This window comes from Sebastes umbrosus, chromosome 23 (assembly GCF_015220745.1).
Source record: "Sebastes umbrosus isolate fSebUmb1 chromosome 23, fSebUmb1.pri, whole genome shotgun sequence".
Lineage (NCBI taxonomy): Eukaryota > Metazoa > Chordata > Actinopteri > Perciformes > Sebastidae > Sebastes > Sebastes umbrosus.
Genome location: NC_051291.1, coordinates 6,018,215 through 6,035,916, shown reverse-complemented (window position 1 = coordinate 6,035,916; position 17,702 = coordinate 6,018,215). Strand labels below are relative to the sequence as shown.

At 40.9% G+C, this 17,702-nt stretch overlaps 1 protein-coding gene across 1 annotated transcript in view; it reads right to left on the bottom strand.

Moving 5' to 3' along the window:
• Window positions 1-17,702, bottom strand: part of LOC119483195 (proton myo-inositol cotransporter-like) — a 70,617-nt gene that overhangs the window by 24,666 nt on the left and 28,249 nt on the right. The window lies entirely within an intron of this gene.

Genomic DNA, 17,702 nt, shown 5'->3' with positions numbered 1-17,702 from the left:
TATTGAAATTTTCATAAAGGTCAGTGGGTGCAAGATGCGTCTGACTCTTTACAGAACGAGGAAGAAGAAGAAATATTTGCTATAAAATAACATAATGCATTATTTGATATACCTCACATTAAATACTAGGAAGAACAAGACAACCATTAAAGGAAAAGTTCACTTTCTTGCCGAGAGTTAGATTAGAAGATCAATTCTACCTTTGTTTTGTGTGTGTGTTCGAGACAGAGAGAGTGCTAGAGAAGGTATAAAGTGACAAAAATAAAGAGAGATTTTGCTAAAGTTTGTTTTTAAACAAAATTTTATTCACGTCCTTTTTTGTCAACGATATTTCATGTTTGATATCGTCCCCGTTAGTGTGACGTAATGACGTCGGTGCCGTCTCTTCATCGTCTCGTCATGGAAAAAAAGGTTGTTGACAAACATATTTTACTTTTAAACTTTTTTTTGAAAAACAAAACAAAACAAAAATTAAACAAATAAGATATGATGTGTTATTTAGTGAGCTTTACAGATGCTGGTGGGGCGGATCTAGTTACCTTCTGAAAAAGCCAGGCTAGCTGTTTCCCCCTGTTTCCAGTGTTTGTGCTAAGCTAAGCTAATCGGCTATTGGCAGTACCTTAATATTTAGCGTACAAACATGAAAGTGGTGCCGATCTTCTCATCTAACTCTTGGCAAGAAAGTAAATAAGAATATTTCCCAAAATGTTGAACTATTCCTTTAACACAAGCGAAAACACACATAATGTGATTATCAAAAAACTCCTAAAATAAATGTTTTTATTTCCAAAGTACACACAGAGAAAGACCTAATTTTATCAGCTGATAAATTCCCATATTCATAATAAATGTATGATTTGGACATGAGGTTGACATGATGAGTCATACTGTCCTCAAATTGGAAGATCTATATTCAAGCCTTTGTGACAGCAACCATCTGCCCTACTGACATTTCTTTGCACTGAGGCCTTGTTAGCTCCGGGGACCTCTTCTCTGTTACTTTGACCTCTGACCTCTCTGCAGTGGTGCTGAAAAAGTGTAAAAAAGAAATGTCTCTCTTGAGGATCAGCACAGCACAGTAGCTGCCTTTTTTATTTCCATTTTTCAGATGGTGGATCTCTCAGTTTGGGATGAAACAAATATTTGATGCCAGGCTTTGGCCTCGCCGAGTCCCACTTGGCTCGGCAGCAGAACGCAGACTGTGATCTCCAACGCACACAGACAAGCGGCCTCCTTTGGGAGGAGAAGTCTTAATAAGATGAGAGAGCGGCTGGACAGGCATGAAGCTGTCGGATAAAGAGGGAGACGCGCGCTAGAGCCAAGAGATCAGACAAACAAGCCTGAACACACACAGGAGAGAAACACACACACACAGGTACGACTGGATACACAAGAAGAAGTGACTGTGCAAACACAAGCACATATAAACATATCATAATGCATGATTCTGCACATATGAACTGACACACAGGCTGATTATTTGGGAGCAGCTGTGTGTGGGAGGACTCTGGACCAGTGAACATCTCCTTTAGCAGTTTGACAAGCAGACCAGACTCTGTAAAGGAGGGCCCCCGCTGACACACAAAACACACTCCAGCCTTCTTTTTCCCGACGGCCGACTTCTCAGAGGGACATTATCATCTTTGATTCCTTTCAATCCCGAAATGCTGAAAGATAACCTTCACCGATCCGTCCGCAATTTCCCTGCAGAAGCCACTTCTCGTCCGTTTAAAGAGACGAGAGGCAATTTTCACAGCACACTCTGAGGCAGCCAAATACATAACTTTAGTCTCAATTTAACAGCTTTTCCTCAATTCAATGTGTCCCACATAAACACGCTCTGTATACTTCACAAGGTTGATGTTAATCAACTAGAAATCATGAGATGAAAAGGCATCACTCAGAGTTTTGTGTAACAGAGTTTTAACCTTATCAACAACATGAACTCAGCTTCATCTCTATGTACTCTATTTACTCATACACTACTTTATCTATATTTATTGCCATTTTCAAAGGGGTCCCTTGACCTCTGACCTCAAGATATGTGAATGAAAATGGGTTCTATGGGTACCCACGAGTCTCCCCTTTACAGACATGCCCACTTTCATGCAGTTTGGGGCAAAAAAACAGGAGTATAAATGCAGTATAAATGTGTTATTTTTGCCTATTCTAAAATGAGGTATTTGAATATTTCTGCATACTGGGGTCCCTAAACAGTCTTGGAATTGCATAAATTGGGTATCACTGTAAAGATGAGACTCTTGTGGATCCAATGAGCCCAACTGTATTCATGTGTGATGATGTTAGTCCCCATAGTAGACATTTCATATGGTAAGACCATTTTTTTTTTAAATTTGACCCCCCCTGTATAAAATGACCTGTGGTGACCTCTAGGATAATCACAGCCTCATGAAACTCTACAGCCAAAAACTAGAGACCTAGAGCATTCAGAGTATGGATGGCTTCCCTAGCTAGATTGACAATAAGGGGGTTTCTGAGCAGTTTCCAGAACAGAAGTGCTTCTGTTTCTTGCAGAAATCTCCGAATGTCAAAAGTTTTTGATCCCAAATCACATCACGGCTTTTTCTATGGTGTTCCTCAAGGTCTCGGTGTCTTAATTTGGTATTTTGGAGGGATTATTTTTCATTTTTATCAGTACTCGAGTGTTAAAAAATGGTTAAATTTAGCACCAAATCTGTGTAACAAATGGTATCAACCCCAAAAATTGCTGCAAAAACTTATGAGACATAATAGAGCATGGGGATGACCATCATATACTTCTATCATAATGTTCTAAACCCTTATACACTTTCTGATTTATGTCTAGAACAACTTGACACATAGTTCTGAGCTGCATCTCAAATTAATCTTCAGGTTCCCAGCTTTCAGATGATGTACACCACTTTTATGTGACATCTACTGTTGACCTGCTATCTCCCCCTAAAGACCCCCTGTACTGTACCCCCCTAAAAAAAGACAAAATCTTTGCTATGACAAAAGAGGGGTGGAGTAGAAAAGGTTAAACTGAGACTCTCACATTGATAACAACTCAAACATTGAAAACAATTACATAATTCAAGACACTTTATATGTAATTATAAAATCCGTTCCAAGAAAAAAAACACAGTTTGTTTACTGACTGGTCCCCCAACGCCCCCCTAATCTCAAAATTAGCATGGACTGGAAACAGGGAGAAACTCCCACCAGACAATGAAATGCCTTTGAAGGAATGTGACACATTATTCAGTGTCACTATAGGAAGTAAACAACAAATAAGTAAGATAAAGTAGCATTTTATCTGCTTTGTTTATTGGTTTTCCATTTCTTTATATAAAGCCGTTCCATGACTGAGTGGCTGTGACTCGCAAATTCATACCAAATATCTGGATCATATCACAGTTCATTTATATGCGGTACTTCCAACCAGGGACTTGCTTCTTTTCTGCGACTATAATTCCATTAGTGTTGCGTCACAGAGCGATAAAAATAGAATAGAGTTCTCAAATGGCAGCCCAGACATTGGTTATGATAATACCATATTTACTATTAACAGCCACCGCCTACTGTTATGTTACCATCCACCCACTCCACACAATCGTGCTGTTGTTGCTGTAGTGAAAAAATGAGGGTGTTAAAGTTAAAGATAGCCGTATATAAGGTTGAGTGGATGTATATCTGATTTAATACTGTGACCCATCATCAGAAGTTATTATCGTTATATGAGCCCTGTTCTTTATTATTTATAAATAACTTAAGTTAGCTTGTGGATAACAAGCTCAAAACAGGGGATTTAAAGGGGCACTCCATGATTTTATGACGATGACGTCATAGTGATGTCATCGGGGTTTTATCTCGGATTGGGATTGAGGCTTCAAACTTTAAAACAAAAATCCTGTGTTACGAATTTGGGACAAGAGTTTAAAAGATATAGGGTATTTATCAAGCAAGGGCTGTCTAATAAAATACTTGATCCCAAGTGCATTATGGGAAATGTAGGTTCAAGGAGTTTGACCTATACTAGAGACTAAAAGTCAGGATATCTCAGCCTCGGCTGCACAGATATTGACCATTCTTTTTAAATATTTCTATTATGTATTGTGCATTGGCTTTAGGGATGCACCGAAACCGATATTATATCGGATATCAGGCCGATACTGACTCAAATATCTGGATCGGATAATGGTGACAATGGGGCTTATCTATTCAATTCAATTCCACGTTTATATCCTATATACATTAAATACTGGAATTGTAATTCCTGTTTACATTTTGACCAATTTTGTTGTTGCATTAAAAAGGCTTTCACTTTTTTCAATTGTAATTCCTTAATTTTTAAGATTTTTTATCAAGTTGCTGGAGTACAATTTATTTGAATGATAAACTAGAAGTGCACTCGGAGAACGCAGACCTCCGCCAAGGCAGGTTTCAGCTTTCAAAGTCTAGGTTTAATGTGAAGCAGAGCTCTAACCGCAGACAGCGGAGACGAAGTGATGCGTTTATGGGCTGAGCCATTTCCATGGCGCTAACGTGGTGGAGGGTGATTGGCTGATCCCTCGAGACCAGAGCAGAGGACTGTTATCTGATTAGCCGACAGGGAAATCAGGATTCATGGGCCGAAGTCAACTATATCGAGAGAGTGGGGACCTGATGGCTGCCTGGAGAAGAGCTACACAAACGCATTCATATACTGTACTCATACAGACACAATATGTTATTCCCTCTGACTCTCTTTGGGGTTAACAATACAGCACATATGTACGTTTTTCCATGAAAATCCAATTTAAAATAGACACATTCATTCTCGTATCTGCTCAGAGACACAGGTTTACATACATGCACAAAACACACACGCAACAAGCTCACACAACACACACAGCTTCATTTCCTCCGCTGAACACCACCCAGCTGTAATTTAATCAGATGACATATTGAAGAAGAAGGATGGCGTTGAAAAACAAGTCAGCGAGCAACCAGCAAGCCACAAGCACAGTGATTAGGTCTCACAAGCAGCGCTGCAGTAATTGCACGTCAGTATTCCACACTATATCAGCCTCATTTCATTCAGTCTATACTGCAGCAGCACCATTACCTTCAAACTTCAAGCATGATGCGTTCAGGTGTATATCACGGGTAGATGCACAAATAGTACAAGTCAAAATAGACCAGCTCTTCTGAGAGATGAGCACCGAATGTGATCGTAAAACACACAAAACCTAGATGTAGTCAGTCAATAATCTGGCAATACGATACGTATCATGATACAGTGTTAGGATTCAATATATTGCGATATATTGGCATACTGTTAGTATGTTGATATCGATATATTACGATTTTTTAAATCTAACTTTAGGAAAACTGTCATAGTATAAGGAACACACCACCTTATGCATAAAATCTGAATAAAAAAAAGTTTTTTTTATGCAATCAGAACAGTGGGATCTGCATTTGCATTTATCACAGTCTCTGTAACATCCAACATCAGAGCACTTTGAGAGGACACACACACTGAGAGGGCGCATCTCTTTGCAAATGAAATAAAGTATTGACTGAGTTCATCTTTTCATGTAAACTATTAATGAAAAATCAATGTTTTTTTTGAGAATCAATACAATATCACAGAAGAAAATACTTATTTGCGATTAGGGCTGTCAAAGTTAACATGATAATAACGTGTTAACGCAAATTCGTTTTAACGCCACTAATTTCTTTTTTTGATCTTTAGGTTGTAGCGGGCTCAGTTTTTAAAGTTAGAGTGAAGATACTGGCATCATGTGAAACTATAAAACCTGACAAATCCATTGGTACCAACCATGGCATACTAGCTTGTCGCCAAGGAGGTTAAATAACCCTCCAAACTTGCGCTAAATTTTGGCGAGGAAAAACTGGCATGACCATTTTCAAAGGGGTCCCTTGACCTCTGACCTCCAGATATGTGAATGTAAATGTGTTCTATGGGTACCCACGAGTCTCCCCTTTACAGACATGCCCACTTTATGATAATCACATGCAGTTTGGGACAAGTCATAGTCAAGTCAGCACACTGACACACTGACAGCTGTTGTTGCCTGTTGGGCTGCAGTTTGCCATGTTATGATCTGAGCATATGTTTTATGCTAAATGCAGTACCTGTGAGGGTTTCTGGACAATATCTGTCATTGATTTGTGTTGTTAATTGATTTACAATAATAAATATATACATGCATTAGCATAAAGCAGCATATTTGCCCACTCCCATGTTGATAAGAGTATTAAATACTTGGCAAATCTCCCTTTAAGGTACATTTTGAACAGATAAAAAATATGTGATTAATTTGCGACTGATCACGATTAACTATGGACAATCATGCGACTGAATATTTTAATCGATTATATAGAATATTTCCTGAAACCCCTAGTAGTCAGCGTAACACACACACACACACACAAAGCTCACTACAAAGGCATGACTCTCTCTTCTCATGTCAAGCTACCCACACAAGCTCTGTGATCATCCCTCCTCCATCACAACCTGCAGTTTGTTTTCACATCTTATCGGCATTCAATTCAGCAAATATTCCTATCCTTAATCTAAGACCACACGACCACGGTTTGTTTGTACAGTGAGCATGGGGAAGCCTGGGATGTGTTTTTAATGAGAACGAGGTCCATCTCTCCCTCTTCTTCTTCTTCTCCTCCTCCTCTTTGATATTCACTGAAGGAATCCCCAATTAGCTCTCTTTTCCTCGGCTACCTGCTTTCGGGAGACACCCCCCAACTTCATCCGCACAACAACCCCCCACGGCCAATTAGAGCGCCCGTTTAGCACCATTGGTCCTGTCAGATGTGTTGTTTTATTCATGCTTCAAACACGTGCCACAGTCAGTCGGCTTAATGAAATATACAGCAGGTAGCGAGGCGGCTCGCTTTCCAGGATCATTGGCAAGCATCTACCCGCAAAACTTGCGATGACAGATTCCTATATCGATTTGTAAATCCTTTCTGAATCAGTGAAATGTATATCTACCCATGGGTTGGTGTTGAACAATGTGCAATCAAGGGAACAAAAAGGCCCAATGAGACGGCGGATGAAAGAACAGGAGGAATTATTAAGATAGAACTCCGTCTATAAGAGAATAGCTCTTTCTATCCATCCAATCACCGTGTCCTCGGGGAGTGAGTGGCTGGAAGGGAAGCGGGCTTCACTTACATAACCGGGAGAGCTGCAATCAAGGACTGAAGCCTGAACAGGCAATCTGCAGCCCTCCTACCTCAACCCCCATCTCTCCCTCTAATTATTTCTTCTCCATACTTCCCCCTTCTTCTCTCCTTTTCTCACCTCCCCTCCGCTTCCTCATCAGAGTCGGATCATGACACCTCGCACTCTTACTTACAAAGTCAAGATCAGAACAGAAAGGTCAGAACTAATGAAGAATAGAGATTAGGTCCGTCCCTGGATCCGGTTTTTGGAAGCACCGTGCAGCCCATTTGGTGTTTCACTAAATTACAAAGAAGCTGCTGTTTCTAAAATGTTAATATTACAACTAAATAGCCACCATGTAATCAAGCTCAATCTCTCCTTAAAGCTGAAGTAGGCGAAGCTGTCATTCAAAAATACCGTCATATTTAAAGCTGAAGTAGGCGAGATTGGAGCAAATATGATTAAAAAAAGTTATTCTTATAAAACGGTCGCTATATCGTGACAGTAGCTCATGAAACAGGTAACCTGAAAAAATGTGTCTCTGTGTCCTCCGGTGCTCCTAACGGCATCTGCAAGATTTCACAGACCGGAAGAAAACAAGCAGTAAGAGCTGATCTGAGGTCTGCTGTCAATCTGCCGTCTATGAGAGCCGCCTGTCAATCACTCACGAACTCCGACCAAACGGTCAAACTAGGCAGCGCTGATCAAATATGAATCAATATTATGTTACGTTAACGCCTATTTCTATCCTCAAATGTTTTCAGAATCATCTTGTAGTGCACGGTTTAGCTGTAAAATGAGAAAGTTTCATTGTGAAATCTGGCGATGGAACACCAAGTTCCAGTCACATGACCGGAGCACAGCCAATAGGAACGCTCTCTCAATGAAATGACCTGTGATTGGTCAAAGTCTCCCATATAAAAACAGAGCCATGAGGAGGCGCAGAAGTCTAGTTATCTCTCAGAAAACTTGAATTACAATATGCTGAAAGGTTATTATGGAATTTTTGCCCAATGATGCCAAAAATATACCGCCTACTGCCACTTTAAGGATTCTTCCGACATTGCTTGAATGCAGCATGTAGTTTTACATTTAAAGGTGTTAAATACTGAATTGGGAGCATTTCTATTGCCTCTAATTGGTTCTCAACATAATCTTTTCACCTGACTCTCGCTAGAAATAAAATGTTTAACTATTCCTTTAATTTGGGTTGTTTGGGTTAAGTTGAACAGCACCCTGATCTTACTTCAGACACTTTTAGTTAAATCGTTATGAAAACATCAATATTTTCGTGATGAAGTTTTGCTTCTCAATGGTGACTACACCTTCTACCACATTTGCATTTAGAGAAACAGGTTGAATATACGGTGACTCCGTTGATAAGACAGGGAGAGAGAGCTTTCCATAATTATAGCATGAATTAATTATAATGTTTACATAAAAATAATCTATATGTGCTGCTTTACAGCCCTGTATGGACAGTTGAGAAGGATTATGATTACAGGTACCTTGGGGTAATGAAACTCTCATTTTTACAGACTGTAGTCTCCGTGCCAGTAAAGATTTCTTTTAAATACATTTTTACTGAACTAATGTGAGGTTACATCAACATGAACTTCATTCCTCCTGCTTCTCATAATAGTCTGTGCTTTTCAGAGATATGAAGCCTTCCTGGTGTTTTTTTTTAGCACACTTGCACTTAAAGAAGCCTTTATTTCTGCAATCTTTGAATCACTGGCAGCCCATAATATCCATTGGACCTCTCTGACATCAGTTGGAGGCATGGTATGTTGATAGAAAGAAAATAAAATCAAGCTGAAGAAGATGTTGTCAAGCAGACATGTGCATCCTGTCGTTTTGATAATATCATGAAGAAGCTATATGGTTTTTGATTGGTGCATTTTCTGGATAACTGCGAGTCACTCTGGACCTGTAGCGTTAGGGAGGAACAGCATTTTAAGTGGAGCTGATCAAATCTCGTCAGTGTCGGCAGATGCAGGGGAGCAGCTGTGTTTATCTCAGGGCACCGAGGGGCCAGCGGTTGCCAGGAGCCGAGCGCCAGACAGACGGATAGATGGATGGATAAATAGATGAATGAGTGGAGTCTAACACCCACACACACACACATACACACAAACACACACACACACACACACATTGACTGACAGAGCTAGGATAGTGCCAAGGGAATAATCAAGCAGCCCTACCTTGTTGTATATTTAATACACAACAAGGTAGGGCTGCTTGATTATTCCCCTGGGCACTATCCTCCGTCATCATGATGTCCACTTTCACTGCTATGCCGACGACACGCAGGTCTATATTTCAACAAAACCCACCGCTGCCCTGCCACCCATGGGAATAAAACAGAGTATCAAAAACAACCTCTCCAAAGCACAAAACACCACTGCCCCAAACCTCATTATCGATGGCTTCTCCATCCCAATCTCAACCCATGTCAAGAGCCTTGGGGTCACCCTTGACAGCACCTTCTCCTTTGCACCTCACATAAAAACCCGGACTGCTTTCTTCCACCTACGCAACATATCCAGACTCCGCCCATCCCTGTCTCATTCCAGCACAGAAATCCTAGAACACACATTTCTTACATCCCGGATTGACTACCGCAACGCTGTTCTCTCTGGCCTTCCCACCAAATTGCTCAACAGACTTCAAATCACCCATCACCCCCCATTCTCATCCAACTACACTGGCTCCCTGTTCAAACATTAAACTTGCCTTCTTTCTAATAGCCAGCAGGGGGCGACTCCTCTGGTTGCAAAAAGAAGTCCGATTGTATAGAAGTCTATGAGAAAATGAGCCTACTTCTCACTTGATTTATTACCTCAGTAAACATTGTAAACATGAGTTTATGGTCTCAATCTCTAGTTTCAAGTCTTCTTCAATACAGCATGATGTTCATTTAGTAAATTATGGTCCCATTTAGAGTGAAATAGACCATAAAGCAGGGGATGCTTTAGGGCGTGGTTACCTTGTGATTGACAGGTCGCTTTCACAGTGTATTTTCAGTTCATGAAAGTTAGTTGTAACATTTCGGTCGCCTAAATATGTTTAATTTGGTTGTACTTAGCTCCGCCCTCTTGTGTCACTTCTGGTTGCAAAAAAACAAGATGGCGAAGGACAAAATGCCGAACTCGAAGCCTCAAAACCGTAGTCCACAAATCAGTGGGTGATGTCACGATGACTACATCAACTTATACACGGTCTATACTCAAAACCAATGAAAGACCAGATGATGAGGGAATCAGGTGTGTCCCTTTCTCTAAATTATCATCACAAACTTCTTTAATACTGAAAAGAGACGGCACACGGTGTTGTGGAAAACAAAAGAAGCGACTGGAATAGCAAAGAGAGAGAAAACTTTTGAATGAAGGAGAGTTGCTGTCTCAATTGAAGCTAACAGTGTCTCTGAAAGCTTTCGGAGTCTCAGTGCAAGTGTCAACAAAACCACCATCTCTCCAGTTTGAAACTAATCGCATCAAAGGAATCGATCAATAGAACGCAGGAGGGTTGCCTGTCAGCCTGTCATGTTGTTCCTGTCCGTTTTCTGTAGCCGGGGCGGATAAACAAAGACGGTTATACGAAGGCAAAGAAAGATGCAGAGAAAGAAGACGAGTTCTCCCATTTTGGTACGAAAAAGTGCTGAAAAGTCACCGCCTGGTTATGTAACCCAGAATCAGATCACACCAGCAGAGCTACCTGAGGTTGAGAGGAGGACACGAGAGAGGGAGGCGCATTCATTTTTAAACCCCATCCGATTCTCCAACTGAGATTTTTTATTATTCAGCGGTGAGACATCGTTCCCTGCAGTCCGTCATTAAATGAAAAAGTATCAAAGCGGAAAATAAAAGCTCAAGGAGAGCTTGTTTTTCATTTTGGGAACAGACGTTATTTTGGGTAAACTCCAGCTATCCAGTACTCCCTGCATGTTTAAACAGAAATGTTATGCAAGAATCAGCCGCTATTGCCAGTTTGACCCAAAACTGGTGGGTAGTTAGTCCTGAGGGACGCGAGTAGAGAGGAAAGAATAGCGAGTGTGTCTTGATGGCCTCGGGGAAACAGGCAGAAATACACACAGAAAACTATCCACACACACTTTTTCCATTTCATATCTTATTATTCTGCAGTAGACTATTTTTCTGGACGCAAACACACTCTGATATGCATTTCATAATAGCTCCATAACACATGAACGATACACCATTGTGAAAACTGCCTTTGAACTAAATATACACGCACAAATTACACATCCACAAATACTGTATTCACTTTTTTTTTCACACGTCCTGTCTTATCTGGCATGTGGGGATTTTCTTCTACAGTCTGAGCCAGCTCATGCGCCCAGACTAAAATTCATTATCACATATTTAAGTGGTGAAATAATGCAGCTGGCCTGCCCGTGCCCTCCCCAAAAAATACTGTGTGGAAAAGAGGCTGATTCAATATCCATCTAGCCGTGGAGGGCTTGTGACAGGCGCGGTGGGGGAATCGTGATAGATCTGCCATCGCACAACTCTCCTCGCTCAATTATTAATAAGCTGCTTAAAACCTACAGGGGAGCCGAGGAGCGGAGAGCGGTGGAGAAAAGGGTCTCTTTTGTTCTCTGTTTGTCACTGTTGCCTTTCCTCGTTGTTTGTTGTGTAACACACAGTGACCAACACAAACTCGTCACGGTTAGTTTTTAAGACTGCTGGCGACTGTTATTCATTGTCTTTTTTGCTGCACAGTTTCTTAACGATGGGCCAGGTTATGAGTGGGAGGGTTAAAGGACAGATATTTACTTAATCAGACAAACTCATGGGTGGATTTTTTATGTCTCTGCCTGCAGTTTGAATCCACTGAGCTTGATGAGTCTAATCAGTACTAAGAAAGAAAATCTCAAAATCTCAAATCATCCCTTTTAAATGGACAGGAGCAATGTCTCTTCTGGAGGCTCTCTATGCATACAAGTGTGCAGATGGAGGTATTTTGGACCCTGCTGTACTTTCCAATTCTCCCCTCCCCACCCATTACTCTCTATATGAACAAACACATTACAATATGTCTGCCCATCTACAGCTAAAACACACAGCTCACACAGTATTTACTAGCAGGCAGCTGAGTAAACGCACTCGCTGCCAGTACTCGAGCTGCGTTTCAAATCACATACTTTTTCTTTTTAGTTTTAGCAGTACACACTGCAGCCGCCCTTACAAAGTAGGTACTGTTGCATGCAGTGTGCGTACAATTGGGACACATACTACTTCATCATAACATTGTGCCTTGAACTTTGACACTCTTGCTCATATATCTCTCCTATATCTAGGATTGTGGGTCAAAATAGCCAGAAAAGCATGCTGCAAAATGCGACCGGATGCAACAGTATATCCTTGTATTTTTGGCAAACTCATTTGAAATTGAAATACCATGTATTAGGGGTGTAACGATTCATCTACTATATCGATGTATCGATTTATATTCCTACGATCCAACTACATCTATAGGTTCTCGGCAAGTTGTCCTTCACGGGGAGACGTATATCGATATAAAATCGACTTGAAACGCAAAAATCCATTGTATCGATACTAAGGATTTGCATCTTGTATTTAAGGACGACAAACGTTATATGAAAGTGTTTTTAGCACTTTTATTAGTAAAGAAATGTTAAACGTTACTCCGGTTCACTCTCCGACATGCACCAGCTTGCCAGCTCCGCCCTCTGCAGCGCGAGCACGCATCCATGGCGTGCATGTTTTCGCCAGAGAAAACTTAAATAAAAGTATAAATGTAGTTAAGACACTTGGTTATCAGTATCCTCATTAGATAAGTATATGATTGTTTTTCTTATTTCAACCTTGTAGCACTGGCATCTTTATGGACTGTATACTTGTCCTTGCTTTCCTGCAGAGCACTTTATATCATATAGTTATTTATATTTCTATGTAAATAAAGCTGAATTCAAGTGAATAAAATTGAATATGGTTGAAATGATAGATGGAAGATAATGCTGACTTTCTTACAGCCCGTTCTACTAAGGAGGGTTTGATTGCTCAGTCTCTCCGCTCAAGTCAAGAGTCAATCACTAAACAGATGGCACACATTTTGAATGCAGACAGCGGGTCCAATCTGCACACCAATCTGTGTAGAAGACGAGCAACAGCAAACATTACTCACAAAAGCAGAGTGATTGGAGACATCGGCGTCTCTAAGAGACTCATTGGTAAAAGAGTGTGTTAAGCAGCAGGGGAGAAAAGTGTGATCTGCATTTCGAAAGGAGCAGCGATGACCTTCAGGCCGGCCGGGTGGCGTGACTTGTGATCGCAATCTGATCTGGTTCTCCTACGGACTACTACAGTCAGTCTAACTGGTCAAATGTGATTCCATAGGAGAGGAGAAGAGAGGAGAGGAGAGGAGGAAGGAAAGGAGCGAGCAAGAAAGGGAAGGAAAGAGGGGTAGGTTTGGAGAAAAAAGGGAGTAAAGAAAACAAAGGGAAGGAAATGAGAAAAGAAGGATAAAGGAAGGAAGAGAAAGGACAAGAGAGGAAAGGAAAGGTAAGGAGAAAACAAAGAAAGATGAAGGAGAGGAAAGGAAGAGGAAGTGAGATGAGAGGGGGGAGAAAGGGATAGGAAAGGAAAGAAAAGTAAAGGAAAGGAGATGAGAAGAAAGAAGACGAAGAGGAAGAGGAAGGGAGGAGAGAGGAAAGAAAAAAGGGAAAGGAGAGGGGAGGAAAGAAAAGGAAGAGGAAGGTAGAGGAGAGGGGGAAAAAGGAAAGGAAAACAGCGTAAAGGAAAGGAGATGAGAGCAAAGAAAAGGAAGAGGGAAGCAGAGGGGAGGAATAAAGGAAATGAAAGAAAGGTAAAGGAAATGAAATGAAATGAAAGGAAAGGAAAGAAAAGAAAAGGAAGGTAGAGGAAAGGAGAGGAGAAGAAAGAAAAGAAAAGGAAGAGGAAGGGAGAGGAGAGGAGAGGAGAGGAGAGAAAAAGAAGAGGGAAGGAGAGGGGAGGGATAAAGGAAAGGAAAGAAAGGTAAAGGAAATGACATGAAAGGAAAGGAAAGAAAAGAAAGAGGAAGAGAAAGAGGAAGAGGAAGAGGAATGGAGAGGAGAGGAAAGGAAAAGAAAGGAAAGAGGTAAAGGAAGGGAGAGGAAAGAAAAGAAAAGGAAGGGAAAGGGAGAGGAGAGGAGAGGAGAGGAAAGAAAATGAAGAGGGAAGGAAAGGGGAGGGATAAAGGAAAGGAAAGACATGTAAAGGAAATGAAATGAGAGGAAAGAAAACAAAGAGGAAGAGGAAGGGAGAGGAGAAGAGAGGAAAGGAAAGGAAAAGAAAAGAAAGGAAAGACAGGTAAAGGAAAGGAGAGGAGAGGAAGAAAAGGGGATAAAGGAAACAAGAGGAGAGGAATTAGCTGCTGTCGTGAGGATGGGAGTCGGGAGGAGAGGTGAGTGGAGAGCCACGGGGGGAGAAAGGAGAAAGGATCTGTTGTCATTGGAAACAGCAGTCGGCTGCCTGTCATCCATATTTAACCTGCCGGTGTTTTAACCGCATGGCATCTTAATACGCTTTTTAAATAACTCAAATAACTCAGACAGCATCTCCAGACGTTATTGCTCTGATGCACAAATAGCACAGCACTAGGGAACCTCTAAATTGGCATCCACAATAACCACAGGTAACGGAAAATAATGTCACTCACAAAATAAAAAAGACCCTTCTCCTTAAATACAACTAGAAAAACTTTGATATGAGGCGTTTTCCTGTTCAGCGACACAGCAGCAGCTATCACAAATTTAGCAGCGATGTCATGTCTGCTTGGAAATGTTCACCGGGAGGCAATGGGAGTTTAGTAGTGAAGAACTTCTTCCACATTTGATCTTGTCAAAAATCTTTTCTCCTCTCTGAGTCACCTCTCGTCTGAGCGGCCTTGAGACGAACTGAGTGGGTTTAACGAACAATCGGACTACGCACAAAGTACCCAGACAGCTTTGCTCCTCTGAAAGACGATTAAGTAAACAAATCAATGTCTGATTGATCCATTCAAGCAAAGCAAATATTCAGAACGATCTGTGCAAAAAGACAAAGTGACAAGTAGATACAGATTAGAGGAGAAAAATGATTGTATTAAGAAAAAAAATCGTTTTCAAGGGAAAGATACAAGCTGTAACAGCGAGATACAGGGTGAATGAAACGCTCCTTTCAAACGTCTTATCGTACGTCTGAAGTGCTGGCTCAGTGATTTCAGAAGGCCCGAGGCCTTTTAAATGTGAAACAAGGAAACAAATGCGTGTTGAAGAGACGGAGAGATCTTAAAGAGATCCGTCTTCGGAAGGCAACTCTTGTGCCGCTGTGATGAAAACACAGCTGGTAGCGCTGACTCGTCTTACATTTCAGGTAAAAGGTAAAAAGATGTGTGACATGACAGATACAAAGAGAGAGAGTAAATCTCATAAATCTCACAGGTATCTTTTGATTTCTTTAGTTAGAATCGTTGTGAAAAATGTTCCTTTGGTAAATTCTTTAAAGAGTAAGTCCACACTGGATCTTTTATGGACTCCCACCTGACCACAGGAGTCTGTCTGTCTGTTGTAGTTGTTATCACACCCAGCTCTGATGTTTCCCGGCAACATGGAAGTGCTCCGGGTGCTGTATTTTGTCTTTTAACTTCTCGTCTGTTCCGTTGTGAAGGTTGGCATCTGCCGCTTGTGACAACCTCGCATTTTAGCAGATATTTAACGACTTTTACAATGTGACAATTAAGGGATAATGTGAAGCGAGCGCGGTCATTGTTGTGAAAGAAAACCTTGACAGGGCGATGCAAAGCAGAGGGGTCTCTCGTCGCCCTGAAGGGGTTTATTTTACAACAATGACCCGCTAGCTGTACATTATCCCGCTTATTAGACAGCTACTTACGGAAGAAATCAATTATTTGACACAAAAACGGTCCGCCAGAGTCCGACATCAGAATTGCGATCATAGCAACGGTCTGTTATACATAGCAACGGTCTGCTATACATAGCAACGGTCTGCTATACATAGCGACGGCCTTCTATGCATAGCAACGGTCTGTTATACATAGCAACAGTCTGCTATAAAGAAATATCAGACCGTAGAACGCCGTGATTGACCAATCAGAATTGAGTATTCAACAAAGCCGTGTAATAAATGGTGTTAAAGACAGACGACGTCTTACAAACATCGATCGCTATTGGCGGTTATAGCAACACTTATTAGATCAGTTATATACGTATATATATACAATATAGATATAGTAGGGCTGTTAAATTTAACGCGATAATAACGCGTCAACGTAAATTCGTTAAAAGCCACTAATTTCTTTAACGCATTAACGCAATCGATATGTAGCGGGCTCGGTTTTAAAGCTAGAGTGAAGATACTGGCATCAAATGAAACTAGAAAACCAAAGGAATTTTTTTTTTTTAAATTATTTATAATAATAATTATTATATCTTAATATTAATTTATCTAAGCCGTTATTTCTGATGATCATCGATGTTCAAGTATTGCTCTAAGCAGGTTAAAATGAACCAGTCTAAATCAGTAAATGCTCCGATGTGAAGAGGAAACCTCGCCAAACATTTATGCTTTGAATGTGCCTTCATAGGTGGTTTCAGCTTATGCAGCAGCATTCACAAACTTGTGAGACACACACACACACACACACACACACAAACACAACCTCATCCATCTTTCCATTCCCATTGGCCAATAATAAAATCTCTGGAGCCATTTTGAAGTCTGCTGGTAATCAATCTACCGAGTTATTGAGATTCATGACGTCCCAGCTGCACACCTGCCCTAATGCAAATGACGAGGGTTTTCCTTAGGGACACACACACACACACACACACACATAGAGAAATAACAGAGAGAGAGTGAGTCAGAGAGGCTCGGGGATAAACAGGAAGCATAGGCACCGTTACCTATATCATCTGAATTTCTCATTTCGTCTTTCCCATTAAAACCTATTAGGATAATAGTTCCACAAAAGATAATTTAATGACCTCATAAACCCACATTTACAGATAGAACATTTGAGTCAGAACCATTACTGTGCTTGTTAATTTCACTCAGGGGCTCATTGGGGCCTCTGTACCCAAAAGAAACCAATTCAACAAGCGGTATTGGAATTAAATAAAGCTTCTCTGGATGAGTCACAGGTTCATTGCTGTCATTGCGGATACCGCGACCCTGGAATAGCATCTTCAGAGGAACATTGCCGTGTGTTCAAGTAGCCTTCGTTTCAATCCCCATTGTGCCCTGTGATTCAAATAAGTGAAAGTGGAGCCATTAAAAATCTCCTTTTGTTGTTCCTCCATTGTGAGTTGACAAGAGTGACGATAATTAAAGGTTGAATTGCAGCACAGTGAAAATCCTCCTTTACTTCTTTGTTTTATATAAGCAGTGAAAATGTGTGTTTCTATTAGGGGTGTCATGGTATTCCGGTTTTGCGGTATTAAAAACATGAAAATAGTAATATCGTGTAAATATTCCAGCCACGATATCTCGTGTTT